We start from the raw sequence: 19,492 nt of genomic DNA on the forward strand, positions 1-19,492 counted from the left end.
TTTAAATAATAAAGCATTTGATTCTTCCATTCTCTTAACGTTGGAGTATAATTTCACTTCCAGTATTTAAGTAATAGCTTCTTCAATATAAGAGATTAAAATAATCCAATTGTCCAACTGTGATGACCCTCCCACTCTGTCTGCCGTATTCTCTCTCTTTGCTCTTGTTTCCTTATTAGGATGCCAGTGGGCGGAGCCGGGAGGGTCGTCAGCGACATGGGAAACACCTGGTGTGTCCCAGAATAAATAGACCTCTTCCACATTCATTGGGAGACTCTCTCCACGCAGACACACTATTGTTTATTTGTATATAGGTTACCTTAGTTAATAAATATATTTTGTTATTCCTTATCTCCACGTTGTCTCCCTTTTTGTTACGAACTTTGAGACGGTTCGTGACAACCCATTGGGTATATCACCACACCCTTATATGCCAGGTCTTGAAATATGCAGATAGATGGATTAAAAGTGAATTTACAATGTGAAACTTCTGATACTCAACTTTCTAACTCTGCCCATAACGTGTGGACTTTATAGCACTCCCAGAAGGCATGAATTATTGAGTATTTTTTTGCTTTACACTTAAGACATGACTCTGCCATTGTGCTGTAGAGTTTGTGAATTGTGTCTCTTGTATAATAAATGATATACATTAGTTTATACTGGACTAAGCATACAGTACATTTTCGTTCACTGTAATTTTGTTATGTTTCAACACTCCCTTCATCTTGTGCAATTATCAGTACTTTTTAAGTCTTGGTTCCAATAGTTAATATTTTTTTTATAAGAGATTGTCAGTTGTATAGGCTTTCTGCAAGGTTTTGTATATCTTACCTAATATATGAGTATCTTTTTCTGACTCAAATAGGATTCACTCATCATTGCTCTGATGTCCAAAAGCTTTCAGGTCAAAATTTCGTGATACAAAACTTTTAAGTTGCATATATTTGAAAATGTCTACATTGGTCAGTTCAAAATGGCTTTTTAATTATCTCATGGAAATAATTGTATTTCCTATTACCACATAATTTACTGTTTCTATGCTTCTAGTTTTCCATGTGGGCCAATTTATTGGTGAATTCTGAAAAGCTATCCAAGGATTATTTTATAAGGGTGTGTTTTTAGGGAGGGATATTGGTTCATGTAGAATCTGTCATTTTCTTCCGTACTGTCATAGTGTTCTTAACTACGAAGTTGTTCATGCTCTTAGCTTTATCCTTTGAAAATAGACTTTACAAAGATTCTGGGGATGAGTATGCGCATTTTCAAAATAACTATATTGTCTGGTTTTTAGTCTTACTTTTACTTTTGTATATTTTTTTCTACGATTATCTTTATTATCATGATCACTTCATTGTTGGGAAAGAGCTCTCAAGGTAAGAATTTCACTGTGCTGATTTACACCTGTTGTATCCTGTGTACGTGGCGAATAAACTTTTAATGCTTCGAAGAAATCATCAAAGACATTCTAACAATTCTAGGAATCGATTGAACGCTACTCCACTTCTCTGTGGAACATTGTCTTTGTATTTTCAGGGTGAAAAGTCCGGAACCCAGTAAGAAATCTGAGAGGAACCAGGCTCCGAGGGGTGGCACGTCCTCTTCTGGATATGCCGGGTGGAGATTATAAGTGTAAGATTATCATATCAAATAACATTTTATTCATTACATGATTGGTAAACATTATCATAATGTAATAATAAAGTAAATGAGTAACGATAACTTGGCTATATACACAGGGTACCAGTACCTAAGTTGATGTGCAGGGGTACAAGGTAATTGAGATAGACACAGTATTTACATATAACTAGGAATAAAGTGAGATAATAAACAGTAGCAGCAGCATATGTGATGAGTCAAAAAAGATTGTGCAAGAAGGGTCAATGCAGATAGTCCGGGTAGCTATTTGGTTAACTATTTAGCAGTCTTTTGGCTTGGGGGTAGAAGCTGTTTAGAGTCCTGTTAGTTCCAGACTAGGCTTTACAAACGTTTGTGATATTTCCGTTACAAAGTCCCAGTGTCTTATCATTTCTTGTCGGACAGTTCACATATTGGTGGAAATTAGTCGCCCAGTATGAATTTAGGAACGTCAGGTGATACACTGTCCAGTTTGGCAACATGGTCAGTTTAGCAACATAAACATGTGCATTAGGATGGATGTACACCACTATGATGAAGATTTGACCAAACTCTCTGCGAAGATTGAATGGCCTAAGGTCAGTAGTTCTCTGTTGTCTACAGAAAGAGAGTCTCTAATGACGTAGTTGTTGCACCAGCCCCCATTGATGTAACACACGCCCCTTCCTAGTGATTTCCCCGTGGTTTGCTGATCCCTATCTGTTCTTACTGAACATACAAAACCCTGAAGTGAGATTGTTGTCTACAGAATCTTTAAGCCAGGTCTCGGTAAAGCATGGCAGGCAGCTGTCTGTATTCATATAGACATTTTACACATGACTGGAGTTTGGTGAATTGCTTTGGCAATGAGTGCATGTTTGCTTTCAAGATTGTAGGTAGAGGTGGCCGGTTCTACCTCTCATGGATGTGCTGCCGTAACCCTCCTTTCTTACCTCATCTGCATCTCATTTTCCTGGTGCACTCCATTGGGAAGATCCAACAAACCACATCTTGGTTAGCAAACATACAGAGTTGTAGGAGATAATTTCACTCGCAGTACATTCCCGTAGAGTTATCCCAGGGTTAGTGCTGTTACTGGTGCTCCTGCTCCAATGGGAACAGACTCCAGGTATGTTGTATGAGTAGCAGAAGAATCTCGACTGTTACCAGTTGTGATCACAAATCAAATCAAATGTTATTTGTCACATACTTCGTAAAAACAACAGGTGTAGACTAACAGGGAAATGCTTACGTGCCCATCCCAACAATTCAGAAAGGAAGAAAATAGAGAAATAATGGAAAAGTAATGAGTAAGGATAATTTGGCTATATACACAGGGTACCAGTGCCGATGTGCAAGGATATGAGGTGATTGAGGTAGATATGTAGATATATTTAGGAATAAAGTGAACCAGCTGTGATCTCAAATCAAATGTTATTTGTCACATACTTTGTAAAAACAACAGGCGTAGACTAACATGGGGTAATTGAGGTAGATATGTACATATAATTAGGAATAAAGTGACAAAGAAACAGAATAGATAAACAGTAGCATCAGTGTTGCTTGCCTCGAAGCGAGCATAGAAGCCATTTAGCTCGTCTGGTAGGCTTGCGTCATTGGGCAACTCGTGGCTGCGTTTCCCTTTGTAATCTGTGATAGTTTGCAAGCTCTGCCACATACCGACGAGCGTCAGAGCTGGTGTAGTAGAATTTGATCTTAGTCTTGCATTGACACTTTGGCTGTTTGATGACTCGTCGGTGGTCATAGCGGGATTTCTTTTAAGCATCCCGATTCTTGTCCCGCTCCTTGAAAGCGGCACCTCCTATCCTTTAGCTCAGTTTGGATATGTACGTGGGGTCTCTGTGGAGACAGAGACCCCACGTACAATGCACTTATTAATGAAGCCGGTGACTGCTTTGGTAAACTCCTCAATGCCATCGGGTGAATTCGGAAACATCTTCCAGTCTGTGCCAACGAAACAATCCTGTAGCTTTGCATCCGCTTCCGTATTGAGCGCGTCACTGGTACTTCTTATTTGAGTTTTTGCTTGTAAGCAGTAATCAGGAGGATAAAGTTATGGCCAGATTTTCCAAATAGAGGGCGAGGGAGAGTAAAGGTGATCTAGAGGTTTGTCTCCTAGTTGCACAGGTGACATGCTGGTAGAAATTAGGCCAAATGGATTTCAGTTTCTCTGCATTAAAATCACCGGCCACTAGGAGCGCCGCCTCTGGATGAGAATTTTCTGGTTTGCTTATGGCCGTATACAGCTCATTGAGTGCGGTCTTAGTGCCAGCATCTGTTTATGGTGGCAAATAGACAGCTACAAAAAATATGGATGAAAACTTTCTTGGTTAACAATATGGTCTACAGTTTATCATGAGGTATTCTAACTCGGGCGAGCAGAAACACGAGACGTTCTTAATATTAGAAATCGCACACCAGCTTTTGTTAACAAAGAGCTGCCGTTCGATCCTGCCGATGCACAGAAAAAACAGCTAGATGTATTTTATCCATGTCCTTGTTCAGCCACGACTCCAGGAAGCATAGGATATTAGTTCTTCAAGTCCCGTTAGTCCCGATAGTCTTGAACGGAGCTTGTTCCGTTTGTTCTCCAGTGATTGTACGTTCGCCAATAGAACAGAGGGTAGAGGCCAGTGGAGGACGCTAAGGACGTCTCATAATAATAGCTGGAACAAACACATGGAAACCATGTGTTTGATGTAACATGACACCGTTCCACAAATTCCGCTCCAGCCATTACCATGACCCGTCCTCCCAAATGAAGGTTTCACCAACCTCCTGTGGTAGAGGCGGTTTACTTACTCACCGACGTAGTTTCGTCAGGATGCCCGCATGTCGACCTCAATACCTCTTATTTTCCAGAGTCTATGGGATTAGGGCTTGGTCCGGGGTGAGCAGTATGTCCTGCACCGATGATGAAATAGAAATCTTCATCGAAAAGGGGATTAGAGATTGCTGTTCTAATGTCCAGAAGTTTTTTCGGTCATAGGAAACAATGCCGGAAACATTATGTACAAAACCAAATGAAGATCAAAGCAAAAATAAATAAAAAATAGGTGAATTGGTAAGGAGACCATAAAACGGCAGCTATCTATTGCAGCACCATTCTGCTCTCTATACTTGTTTACTTGTACATCAAGCTGCTACAGAGAAAAGAGATGCTCCTTCTCCTATGAGCCATTCCGGCTTGTACAAGCCAAGGCTCATGCAAGGCTACTTAACCGCACATACCCAAAATGGTAAGGGCTACAACAGTTTATACAGTAATGCTAATTCTCTGTGCCCATTAATAATGCCTGTGAAAAATTGTTGCCAACAACAAGGACACTCTGGTGAAGTCCGTCTAAATATGGTGGAGTCCTTGTCTAATATAATATAACTTTATTGATCCCCAGGAGGGCATTAAGATGGACTTACTTTTGAAGTACTTCTGTATTTGCTAAATGACTACTAGCCAACACTCTGAAACACTATTTGAGCAAACTGACAAGCATGGCTCTCTAGAAACCAATGGGTCTCTATACTCTTTTTGAAGTTTAAAGCACAGTCCAAATCTCATTGCAGACTTGTTATACTTCTCACAATCTTTTTCTAGTTTTCATTTTCAGACATAACCTCGATTTTGTCCGTGAACAGAACATTGATATATTGAAAAAATGTATCAAACTCAAGTCTAAATTCATGTTGATTTGCAAGTCCATCAAAGGCATACATTCATTCACAAACTCCCTGACTCAACAACTGAGCTTCCATGAAGATTTTTTAACATGTTTATTTTGAAGCCCCACTGTTGCCCTGCATCAGAAATGACAAGCTCACACAGCATTTAAATGGTTTACACAGAAGCCCAGTAACACAACATAACATAGTACAGCCTTTGACATCCTCTTAACTCGTTATGTATTAGGTTTACTACGCAGAAGAAATATGGTCTTATCTGCCTGTCTGTAACAGTTCAATCTCAGAGTGTGGGTGGACTACTCTTCAACCGATAAGCTGAGGTATGTATTTTTTATGGTGCACATTTCTTGAATGAGACAATCACAACACCGCCATTGCGGCAACACTTCATGACAAATCACAGCCTTGTGCATTTCATAACAATGACAGACAACCTATAAAAAGAAATAGTCGCACACTCATATATATATATATATATATATATATATATATATATATATAAACTCCCAGTAATTTATTGGGTCGGCAATAACCCAATAAATTACTCAGAGTTTATAGACATAGATGCGCGACATAAATGCGCGACTCTATTTATGTTTTTATAGCTTACAGTTTATGCGCTATTAGTCAGCACCTCTATACAAAATAATTTTCTCTGGGTGTGCACCAGCTCATGCTTTTTATTTGAATGATAGACAACCTATCACAACATTTCATGACATCAACAGACATAACACATCTCATAATATATTCACACAGCAAACCGTTTCCTGGAGAGCTACCGTCCTGTACGTTTTTGCTCCAACCCTAATTTAGCGCACCTTATTCAAAACATTTGCTGGTTGATAAGCTGAATCAGGTTAGCTACAACTGGGGTTGGAGTGAAAACCTACAGCAGGGTAACTCTCCAGGAACAGATCCATAATTCCCTGTCAACAGTGGCAGTGGCCGAATACCCATACTAGTGTATTACTGTTCATACTTAAACTGCATACTGTACTCATCGTCGCATACGTACCGTTTAGTAAAAAGTATGCAGTATGCCTCGGCCGCAACGCAGTAGCAGATCCTGACTGGCTGAGTAGGTGGGGCGGGGCTGAGTGCGAGTGGATTTTTCCAAATTCAACTCATTTATTTCCAATTAGATTAATTTCTCGAAACTCGGATTAGAATAGGAATGGTGTTATCGTCCTACTCAGGCAGGTTATATGCAGACTATCACATTCAACCTATACTGTAGCCCATATAGCCCGTCTATCCTATTTAAAAAGGACTGAAGACAGAAACAGGTCATTTGGTTCCATTTCAACATATTTATTAGTGAAACCAAAGTGCTGTACTGAACAGAAATATAAACGCAACATGTAAAGTGTTGGTCCCATGTTTCATGAGCTGAAATAAAAGATCACAGAAATGTTCCATACGCACAAAAAGCTTATTTCTCTCAAGTTTTGTGCACAAATTTGTTTACATCCCTTTTAGGGAGCATTTCTCCTTTACAGGTAAAGAAGCTGATTAAACAGTGTGATCATTATACAGGTGCACCTTGTGCTGGTTTTAATTATTACGTTTTGAGGGAGCGTGGAAATGGCATGCTGACTGCAGGAATATCTACCATAGCTGTTGACAGAGAATTTAATGTTAATTTCTCTACAATAAACTGCCTCCAATGTTGTTTTAGAGAATTTGGCAGTACGAACAACTGGCCTTACAACCGCAGACCACGTTTAAACACGCCAGCCCAGGACCTCCAGATCCGGCTTCTTCTCCTGTGGGATCGTCTGAGACCAGCCACCCGGACAGCTGATGAAACTGAGGAGTATTTCTGTCTGTAATTTAAAAACAATTCTGTGTAAAAATATATTCTGATTGGCTGAGCCTTGCTCCAGCGTTGGGTGGGCCTTGCTCCCAAGTGGGTGGGCCTATGCCCTCCCAGGCCCATCCATGGCTGTGCCCTTGCCCAGTTATGTGAAATTCATGGATTAGGGCCGAATTAATTAATTTCAATTGACTGATTTTCTTATGAACTGTAACTCAGTAAAATCATTGAAGTTGTTGCATGTTGCGTTTATATTTTTGTTCAGTATATATAAATTAAATAATTAAAAAGGTAGCCTAGCCTACAGAACTAAAACAATCCATATGTTCAAATCAAAACGCCTGATTATCATGGCATCAATAACCAGGCACATCCCGGCTCCCAGGTGCCGACCCATTCAGAAATCAAAAGATGGTAAAGTATTTAGCTTAAACGCTCTGACAAAGGCCAAGAGAACAACAAACACTTTTCAATGAGAGAACAAATGCACTATGGGTATTTTTTTTTTTTACTGTTTTCAAAGATGTAGCCTACAATGCAATACTTGTGATAATTTTACAGAGAACAAAAACCACTGCAGAAGCTTCGCTAATCGTAATCATCCCAATTAAAGGACTAAGTAGCATAAAAGTAACCACATGTAACACATGGATTTGCATTAGTATACACATCAATAGTCCCAATGCAAAATTAAACCTCATGTCTATTTTTGGAGTTGTTACATAAAACCGATCAGAATTCCGAAGAATGCCGTAGTCATGTTGGAAAATGATTTTCCAGGAAGTGATGTAATATGGAGGACCCAGCAAGCCAGTTTATTTCCTATAAGTCCAACAGAAATAACTTCAAATGAATCCAAATCTTTGTGATGACTATTGTTTATTGTTTATGAATGTATTGCTACTTGCAAATCAACTTGCAAGGTTGCTAGCCAACTAGGCTGCTAGCATTAGCCCTACCACCCGTGCATGAGTCAGCCAGTTGCTATCAACACCTAGCTTACAGCTAGCTACATTAATGTAAACCAAAGTGTTGGAAATACATAGTACCATCTAACCAATTATTAACAAATGTTTGCTATTTGCAGTTATCTTATTTATTTATTTTATTTTTTATTTAACCTTTTATTTAACCAGATAGGCCAATTGAGAACAAGTTCTCATTTACAACTGCGACCTGGCCAAGATAAAGCAAAGCAGCGCGACAAAAACAACAGAGTTATCTTAGCCAATAAGCTAGCCAGCCAGCTAACGTTAGCTATTTAGGCAACTAGCTATTAGCCTAGCCGGCCTAGCCAACCACCATGGTTATGGTCGGCAAGCAAGAGCCCAACTACTGGAGCCCAGCTAAATGCAGATTAAAAGCAAAGAAAGAGCAGACTTACAGATTGATGGCTGGGGCCCATTGATGGTAAAACTTTTAAAATTGTGCAGGCTGAGTTAGCTACCAAAGCATGGGGAAGGCAGGCACTTCGCCGGGCCGAGGGAGAGTCAGAAAAATCCAAAATAGATCAAAGCCATGGTGGAAAAAGCCTACTTCACAGAGAAAATGCTGAAAAGTTGACAAAACAAAAAGGAGAACAGATGAGATACTACACATATTAGAGAAAGTAGGTATGATTTTCTCTTTCGTTTTTAGCCCACGGCACAAATGCACCAGAGCCTCCCGGGCTAATGGGTTTCCACTAGATAACACAGCCACAAAGGCTGTGAAGAGCATGGTGCATAGCAGCACGTGTCCGATCTGCTCTGTGTTTACATCACACTTCCTCTGTATTGGATTGTAACTCATACAGTTGAAATCGGAAGCTTACATACACTTAGGTTGGAGTCATTAAAACTCGTTTTTCAACCACTCCACAAATGTTTTGTTAACAAACTATAGTTTTAGCAAGTCGGTTAGGACATCTACTTTGTGCATGACACAAGCACTTTTTCCAACAATTGTTTACAGACAGATTATTTCACTTATAATTCACTGTATCACAATTCCAGTGGGTCAGAAGTTTACATACACTAAGTAGACTGTGCCTTTAAACAGCTTGGAAAATGTCAGAAAATTATGTCATGGCTTTAGAAGCTTCTGATAGGCTAATTGACATTATTTGAGTCAATTGGAGGTGTATCTGTGGATGTATTTCAAGGCCTACCATCAAATTCAGTGTCTCTTTACTTGACATGGGAAAATCAAAAGAAATCAGCCAAGACCTCAGAAAAAAAATTGTAGACCTCCACAAGTCTGGTTCATCCTTGGGAGAAATTTCCAAACGCCTGAAGGTACCACACTCATCTGTACAAACAATAGTACGCAAGTATAAACACCATGGGACCACGCAGCCGTCATACCGCTCAGGAAGGAGACGCGTTCTGTCTCCTAGAGATGAACGTACTTTGGTGCGAAAAGTACAAATCAATCCAAGAACAACAGCAAAGGACCTTGTGAAGATGCTGGAGGAAACAGGTACAAAAGTATCTATGTCCACAGTAAAACTAATCCTATATCGACATAACCTGAAAGGCCGCTCAGCAAGGAAGAAGCCACTGCTCCAAAACCGCCATAAAAAAACAGACTATGGTTTGCAACTGCAAAGATTGTAGTATTTGGAGAAATGTCCTCTGGTCTGATGAAACAAAAATATAACTGTTTGGCCATAATAACCATTGTTATGTTTGGAGGAAAAAGGGGGAGGCTTGCAAGCCGAAGGACACCATCTCAACCGTGAAGCATGGGGGTGGCAGCATCATGTTGTGGGGGTGCTTTGCTGTAGGAGGGACTGGTGCACTTCACAAAATAGATGGCATTATGAGGTAGGAAAATTATGTGGATATATTGAAACAACATCTCAAGACATCAGTCAGGAAGTTAAAGCTTGGTCGCAAATGGGTCTTACTCGGATTAAATTTAAATGTTTAAATGTATTTGGCTAAGGTGTACGTAAACTTCCGACTTCAACTGTACTATAAAACATATTTTTGAATACTGAGATTGCGTTGTTTCCCACTATTCGTTGATTTCGGTAGCACATCCCCATATCTAATTGATCAGCTGTTGTCAAAGCCAAAATGAGTATGTCATGCAGGCATTTAAGGTATACTACATTTTCTAAATGCCACATAAATATCACTATTAAACTTGATTTTATGCATACTCAAAGGCCTACTATTTAAGACTCAAGTATGGGTATTTAGACACGGCCAGTGTGTCAGTTGTCATAACTGTGATGTTCTGCTACTCTGTTAAGACATAGTGTTGCGTGGGAACTGGAAACCATGACAGGCTGTGAAATATGTGAAATATTAGACTACCACTTATTTTCCAACAGGATAAAGATTTTCAAAGAGTAAAACATGCATGAATACAGTTACAACATTCAACCACCACTGTATTGATGTGACAGATTCATTAGCCTCCAAATTAAGTAGGATGTCACTCATGAAGTAACATTGTCCTTGTAAACAAGAATAAATTTGTCAGAGGAACAATTATTGCTGTTTTGCAGAAGAGCACACAATATTTTGGCACAGAAAAAGCGCCATAAAATGCAGGCAAAAGACACACGTTGTTGAAAATAATATTCACAATAACTTTTAAAATACAACAAAAACAAAAGACAACAGAAAATAAGATCCTTCACTGTATCCAATAAGGGATTTGGTTTGTTGCCGGTTGGTTGGTTACGTTCCCTTTACACCCAGTCCTCCTGTCTGTTTAAAGGCCCAGTGCAGACAAAAACAAGATTTTTCTGATTTGTATATACAGTGGGGAGAACAAGTATTTGATACACTGCCGATTTTGCAGGTTTTCCTACTTACAAAGCATGTAGAGGTCTGTAATTTTTATCATAGGTACACTTCAACTGTGAGAGACGGAACAAAAATCCAGAAAATCACATTGTATGATTTTTAAATAATTAATTTGCATTTTATTGCATGACATAAGTATTTGATCACCTACCAACCAGTAAGAATTCCGGCTCTCACAGACCTGTTAGTTTTTCTTTAAGAAGCCCTCCTGTTCTCCACTCATTACCTGTATTAACTGCACCTGTTTGAACTCGTTACCTGTATAAAAGACACCTGTCCACACACAATCAAACAGATTCCAACCTCTCCACAATGGCCAAGACCAGAGAGCTGTGTAAGGACATCAGGGATAAAATTGTAGACCTGCACAAGGCTGGGATGGGCTACAGGACAATAGGCAAGCAGCTTGGTGAGAAGGAAACAACTGTTGGCGCAATTATTAGAAAATGGAAGAAGTTCAAGATGACGGTCAATCACCCTCGGTCTGGGGCTCCATGCAAGATTTCACCTCGTGGGGCATCAATGATCATGAGGAAGGTGAGGGATCAGCCCAGAACTACACGGCAGGACCTGGTCAATGACCTGAAGAGAGCTGGGACCACAGTCTCAAAGAAAACCATTAGTAACACACTACGCCGTCATGGATTAAAATCCTGCAGCGCACGCAAGGTCCCCCTGCTTAAGCCAGTGCATGTCCAGGCCTGTCTGAAGTTTGCCAATGACCATCTGGATGATCCAGAGGAGGAATGGGAGAAGGTAATGTGGTCTGATGAGACAAAAATAGAGCTTTTTGGTCTAACTCCACTCGCCGTGTTTGGAGGAAGAAGAAGTATGAGTACAACCCCAAGAACACCATCCCAACCGTGAAGCATGGAGGTGGAAACATCATTCTTTGGGGATGCTTTTCTGCAAAGGGGACAGGACGACTGCACCGTATTGAGGGGAGGATGGATGGGGCCATGTATCGCGAGATCTTGGCCAACAACCTCCTTCCCTCAGTAAGAGCATTGAAGATGGGTCGTGGCTGGGTCTTCCAGCATGACAACGACACGAAGCACACAGCCATGGCAACTAAGGAGTGGCTCCGTAAGAAGCATCTCAAGGTCCTGGAGTGGCCTAGCCAGTCTCCAGACCTGAACCCGATAGAAAATCTTTGGAGGGAGCTGAAAGTCCGTATTGCCCAGCGACAGCCCCGAAACCTGAAGGATCTGGAGAAGATCTGTAGGGAGGAGTGGGCCAAAATCCCTGCTGCAGTGTGTGCAAACCTAGTCAAGAACTACAGGAAACGTATGATCTCTGTAATTGCAAACAAAGGTTTCTGTACCAAATATTAAGTTCTGCTTTTCTGATGTATCAAATACTTATGTCATGCAATAAAATGCAAATTAATTACTTAAAAATCATACAATGTGATTTTCTGGATTTTTGTTTTAGATTCCGTCTCTCATAGTTGAAGTGTACCTATGATAAAAATTACAGACCTCTACATGCTTTGTAAGTAGGAAAACCTGCAAAATCGGCAGTGTATCAAATACTTGTTCTCCCCACTGTATTTCCACACTATGTGGTTGGAACAATACTATGAAGTTGTGAAAATAATGATAATGCCTTTTTAGTTTATGAGCTGATTGGAAAGGCCGCCTGAAATGTCAGCCTGTTTTGATGAGATGCAGCTTTGGCCTACCTGGTAACTTCACCAGGTTTTCAGTTCTCCTCCCCACTCAGACCATTCCCCGCCGGTCATAGCAAAATTCTCGCTTGAGAAATTGCGCTTTGTAAGAAAGTATTTTTGTTTCTTTTTTGACCATTTTATTTGAAAACAATCACAGTAATGTTCCGTCAGAAAGTATTCACACCCATTGACTTTGTTGTGTCACAACCTGAACAAAAATTGATTACATAATTTTTTTTCTCTCCCATCACAATACCCACTACAAAGTGAGAACATGTTTTTAGAAATGTGTGCAAATGTTTTGAAAATGAAATACAAAACAAATCGAATTTACATACGTAAGTACTCACACCCCTGAGTCAATACATGTTAAAATCACCGTTGGCATCGATTACAGCTGTAAGTCTTTCTGGGTAAGTCTATAAGACAGGGATAGGCAACCCTGGTCCTGGAGTGCCGTAGGTACTGTACATCATGTTTTTGATTTAACCGACCTGGAAGACCAGGTGTTTTCAATTTAGGCAATCACCGAAATGATCAATTAATTCAGTTTCTCAGTGTGCTGCCTAGTTGGGACACCCCTGCTCTAATAGCTTTGCACACCTGGATTATACAAAATATGCACATTATTCTTTTTTAAATCTTCAAGCTCTTTCATGTTGGTTGTTGATCATTGCTAGACAGCCATTTTCAAGATTGCCATAGACTGTAACTAGACCGCTCAGGAACATTCAACTCCAGTGTATATTTGGCCTTGTGTTTTAGGTTATTGTCCTGCTGAAAGGTGTATTTGTCGCCCAGTGTCTGTTGGAAAGCAGAATGAACCAGGTTTTCCTCTAGGATTTTGCCTATGCTTAGCTCTTTTCCATTTATTTTTATCCCCCCCAAAAAATCCCTAGTCCTTGCCGATGACAAGCATACCCATAACATGATGCAGCCACCTCCATTCTTGAAAATATGAAGAGTGGTACTCAGTGATGTGTTGTGGTGTATTTGCCCCCGACATAATGCTTTGTATTCAGGACAAAAAGTTAATTTCTTTCAAAACGTTTTTGCAGTTTAACTTTATTTAGTACCTCATTGCAAAAAGGATACATGTTTTGGAAAATGTTTATTCTGTACACGCTTCCGTCTTTTCACTATGTCATTTAGGTTAGCATCATAGAGTAACTACAACGTTGTTGATCTATACTCAGTTTTCTCCTATCACAGCCATTAAACTCTGTAACTGTTTAAAAGTCACAATTGGCCTCATGGTGAAATCCCTGAGCAGCAACTGGTTAGGGAGGATGCCTGTATCTTTGTAGTGACTGCGTGTATTGACACACCATCCAAAGTGTAATTAATAACCTCACCATGCTCAAAGGGAGATCCCATGTCTGCTTTTTTATTTTTACCCATCTACCAATAGGTGCCCTTCTTTGCGAGGCATTGGACAACCTCCCTGGTCTTTGTGGTTTAATCTGTGTTTGAAATTCACTGCTCGACTGAGGGACCTTACAGATAATTGTATGTCTGGGGTACAGAGCTGAGGTAGTCATTACAAAATCATGTTAATCACTGTTATTGCAACTTATCCATGCAACTTATTATGTGACTTGTTAAAGCACATTTTTACTTGCCATAACAAAGGGGTTGACTACTTATTGACTCAAGACATATCATCTTTTCATTTTTGATTCATTTGTAAACATTTCTAAAAACATAATTCCACGTTGACATTATGGGGTATTGTGTATAGGCCACTGACACAAAATCTGAATTTAATACATTTGAATTCAGGCTGTAACACAACAAAATGTGGAAAAAGTCAAGGGGTGTGAATACTTTCTGCAGGTACTGTAATTGTTACCCGGACATGATTTGATATTGAGATAAAAACGGCTGTATTGGACCTTTAAGTGTGCAGTAGCAGGAGGCATCACCCAGTCCCGCGTGATCTCTTGCCATGTTCTGATCTAGTGTCAGTCCCAAGGCAATTGAATAGACTCATCCTCAGCTCTGAGTGGCATCCCATTTGACTGGAAGAAAGACTGTCATATTGTAATTACACCCCCAGCCAGCATTAAGAAGCCTGCAGCATCCTCTCACTCCCATTTTTGGCTTAGTACTCTATTGTCCATCTGTAAGGCTGAACCCCCGCATATCATCTGTGACATTCAATACTCCTTTAGCGTGATATGTCCTCCTTAAATGTCACCCGTCAGTAGGGTTGCAAAGCTACCAGTAATTTACTAAAGTTACTGGAATCTTCTGTAATTTTGGTAATTAACAGGTCATCTATGGCAATCTATGGTAACTTTGATCATTTCTACTTGAATAACTTCATATTATTAATTTCCTATATCTGTGTCCATAGTGTACATTCATTTGTAGTGGATAGACCATATGGTTCAAGAGAAAATAACCTAATTCATGAAAAAGGCATCTAATCAACAATTACATTTTTCTATTAGCAAAACATTTACAACAAAGGCATATTGACATAGTAAAAAAACATAAAGGATATTTAATGCTGAAACCCTCATATTAAACACCAATATTGTTCACTAAGTTGATGGTTTATACAGATTTGTCATTTGATTAAAATTAAAATTAAATTACATGTATTTTATGTGATAAGGCCACACAGAGGGACAGAGATAATTACAGATGCCTGTGATAATCTGAAATATCCAAAAAGGCCACTAGATGTCACCTGATAAAATTCCAAAATAAACCTTTAAATTAACAAAATTCTGATAATTTACGGCTAAACCTTGAACGTTTCCAGTAATATACCCTCACTTTGCAACCCTACCTGTAAGTCATGACCCTAAATAGCCATGTGGAAATGGATGTCTACGTGCACGGTTAAATGAAGGACGAGTGCACCTTCCTTCGTGACACTGAGTGTCTCATAGGTCATATATAATCTGCGGAAGGAAGAGAAAGTTGAAGAACAAGATGTCCTAGACATGGTTTTGAAAGATTATATCTTTGGTATGCAAGCAAATGGAATGCAATCATTGAGACCTCTTAAGGAAAAACACATGGACTTCATGTATGATTTTATGTGAAATTAATGTGATAACATGGGGACGCAAAATTTTAACGTGTAATAACATGAAACTACACGTGACATCATGTGAGCACGTTTTTTTTTTATATACATTTGCAAACATTTCTAAAAACCTGTTTTTGCTTTGTCATTATGGGGTAGAGTGTAGATTGATAAGGAAAAAAATATTTAATCCATTTTAGAATAAGGCTGTAACATAACAAAATGTGAAAACAGTCAAATGGTCTGAATACTTTCCGAATGCACTTTACTAAAGATTGGCTATACATATATTGCACTAAAGTATATACAACAACTTGAAGATGTTATGTCTATAAAATCTAATCAAACTTTATTTGTCACATGTGCCCGAATACAACAAGTGTACACCTTACCATGAAATGCTTACTTACAGGCCCTTAACGTGCAGTTGCAGTATGCTGCTGTATTCTAATTTCAATTTGGGTAAAAAATCTGGTACTTTGACCACACTTGGGATTCAGCCTTAACTGGTATTTGAATTTATAACCTCTCAGCCACTAGCAACCTGCAATGTCCTGCTACACCACCAGGTCTACAAGCATAAAAAAGATATGGCCACAGACTTATTGGTAAGAAAACATTTCTGGACTTTGCCAAAAGCTGCCCGGAATCAAGTAAATAATTATTAAATTATCACCACCAACATACCATCAACTTAAATGTGCTCAAGGATACTTGACATAGACTATACGTGAATCCTTTAGGATTTGAACTTTCAACCTCTTGGTTGAGTGCATTGATGCAGTGACACCAGGTTCATACTTATTGCTTGCCTTGGAACATGCATTAACACCCCAAAAAATAAGGGCATGGTTAGGGTACAGTGTTGTTCCCCGGGGTACACATATGAACAATTCGGTACCTTGTAGTCATAATGGGACAGTTTGGGACCCATCATTTTTAAATGAAGGTACAATCATCACTTAGCTTTGATAGGTGGGGGGAAATGTACTGGTGGGGCTCATTAGCATATTTGGGGGTGCAGTCACATATACGTGTATTTTTGCCAACCATCAGTGGAAGTGTTGTATCAGTGTTTGTGTTTGATGGTCATGCCAATGCAAGGTGATTACCACCTTTGACATTGTCTGTTCTGTAAACGTTGTAAGAGCATATTATCTGTGGGGTTTTTTCACATGTGAAATCATGTGTTTTTGGAACTCTTCACATTTGCCGTTTTACATGTGAAAACATGTTTTGGGAAAAATTCACGTGACATTTCACATGTGAAATCATGTGCAAGTGAAATTTCACATATGAAATCATTTGCAAATGTGTTTTTGGAACACTTCACATGAGATCACGTTTCCACATGTGCTTACATGTTGTCACATTCTCACATCTTGTCACATGTAGTTCAATGTTATCACTATGCTTTACATGTTGTCACATTGGTTGCATTCCCTTGCTCAGACGTTGCATGCATCAACCAATGGTTTCGTGCCACGTCATCGACTGTGTCATTGGGTACCACATAGCATATGATGTGGTTAGCTGATAAAATACCTATCCAGGCATTGTAAGATCTGGCATGCATCAGACAGAGCAGAGGAACGCGCCCATTAACTTCACATAAGATTACATGGGATCACATGAAACACGTGATTACGTGAAATTCATGTGGTTTTTCCGTTAAGGTTGAGGACCACGTTGGGATGTTTGTAAGATCTTCTCATGATGTTTGTGTTATCAGTCGCCAGGACTTCACATGATGACCCCAGATGGTCTCAAATCATCCCAAACCATTATAAGTAAAGTACTGAAATGTATGGTATTGACTAAATACACTCAAGTAAAAGAATGTAATAAAATCAAAAAGTAACACAAGAAAATGACATAACAATAATGGGGCTGTATACAGGGGGTAGGTACCGAGTCAATGTGCGGGGGTACAGGTTAGTCAAGGTCATTTGTAAAGTAACTATGCATTGATAATAAACAGCGAGTAGCAGCAGTGTAAAAACACTTGGGGGGTAGGGGGGGGGGGGGTCAATGTAAATAGTCCGGGTGGCCATTTTATTAATTGTTCAGCAGTCTTATGGCTTGGGGGTAGAAGCTGTTAAGTAGCCTTTTGGTCCTAGACTTGGCATTCCGGTACCGCCTGCCATGCTGTAGCAGAGAGAACAGTCTATGACTTAAGTGACTGGAGTCTTTGACAATTTTTTGGGCCTTCCTTAGACACCACTTAGTATATAGGTCCTGGATGTCAGGAAGCTTGGCCCCAATGATGTACTGGGTCGTACACACTGTAGCGCCTTACAGTCAGATGCAGAGCAGTTGCCATACCAGGAGGTGATGCAACCGGTCAGGATGCTCTCGATGGTGCAGCTGTATAACTTTTTAAGGATCTGGGGACCCATGCCAAATCTTTCAGTCTCCTGAGGGGGAAAAGGTCTCTTCACAACTGTCTTGGTGTGATTGGACCATGACAGTTCGTTGGTGATGTGGACACCAAGGAACTTGAAACTCTCGACCCGCTCCACTTCAGCCCCGTTGATGTTAATGAGGGCCTGTTCGGCCCACCTTTTCCTTTTGCCCACAATCATCTCCTTAACTTGTTCACATTGAGGGAGAGGTCGCCTCCCTATAGGCTGTCTCGCCTCCCTACCTCCTCCCTATAGGCTGTCTCATTGTTGTTGGTGATCAGGCTTACAACTGTTGTGTCGTCAGCAAACTTAATGATGGTGCTTGGCCACGCAGTCAGGGAGGACAGCGAGTACAGGAGGGGACTAAGCACGGGCCCCTGAGGGGCCCCGGTGTCGAGGATCAGCGTGGCAGATGTGTTGTGAGTTAAAATCCCAGGTGAGAACATAATAATAATTACTGTATAAATAAACATCATGTGATTTTCCACACGTTAAATCGTGTCTTTTTTTCTGTAAGATAAGCCTATCAAAGTGCAGTATAATACAAGATGATGCTGAAATCAAAATGTATTCTATAGTTAATGTTGTAGTTTCCAATCAGACTTCTCCCCATATACAGATTGGCATGTAATATAACATAATAAAGAATTGTGTATCTATCAGGGGTTGGAACCTACGTTATTTTCCAATCGTTTCGTTCTGAACAGAACCAACATTTTTTTTCTACCTTTCCACTGTCCCGACTAGCATAATAAAGTTCTGAACCGGTTTGAACCAGAATAACGTACCGGTTTATATCGTCCTCTTTATGTTCCTTTTTTAACTTGTGACATCTAACCCCCACCCCACCCCCCAAGGGCCTCCATCTTGACAGTGGAGAGTGGAGAGTATATATTTTGTGGAGTTAATATCCTGCAATTCTACACATTTTTCCATATGGTGTAGAGAAAATGTCGCCGGTTTAAAGCAAGTTTGCTGAAATTCTACAAATTTTGACATGGGGTGGAGAGAAGATTTAGAAATGTTATAACTAATATACTGCTATTCTACTCATTTTGCAATCGGGTGGTGATACACTTTTGCAAATTTAAAGCACATTTTCTGACATTCTACACATTTTGCGATGACTTATGCCATGTTAAAGTAACTGTCCAGTGAAAGTCTCACTTTTAAAAGTTAACATATTCTGTTAATACATACCCAGGAAATGTTGATGACTCGTCCTATATTTGTGACCAAAGCATAAATTGGAGAAAAACACTTAAAAAACGCCACCTCAAAACTTTTTTAAATGCTTGCTATATGATGTCATACTCCTGATTAGGATGAGCTGGCCAATCAGTGGTCTACTCGCTTGAATATTATGAATGACCTGTATACATCCACACCATTCTGATGTTGAGGTATGCTCACACCATTCCAACACAAGCT

The 19,492-nt window shown here is 39.8% G+C and overlaps 1 long non-coding RNA gene across 1 annotated transcript in view; it reads right to left on the reverse strand.

The window, feature by feature from the left end:
• LOC139551928 (uncharacterized) overlaps positions 1–19,492 on the reverse strand; it is a 225,725-nt gene that overhangs the window by 83,657 nt on the left and 122,576 nt on the right. The window lies entirely within an intron of this gene.

Source organism: Salvelinus alpinus, chromosome 24 (assembly GCF_045679555.1).
Source record: "Salvelinus alpinus chromosome 24, SLU_Salpinus.1, whole genome shotgun sequence".
Classification (NCBI taxonomy): domain Eukaryota; kingdom Metazoa; phylum Chordata; class Actinopteri; order Salmoniformes; family Salmonidae; genus Salvelinus; species Salvelinus alpinus.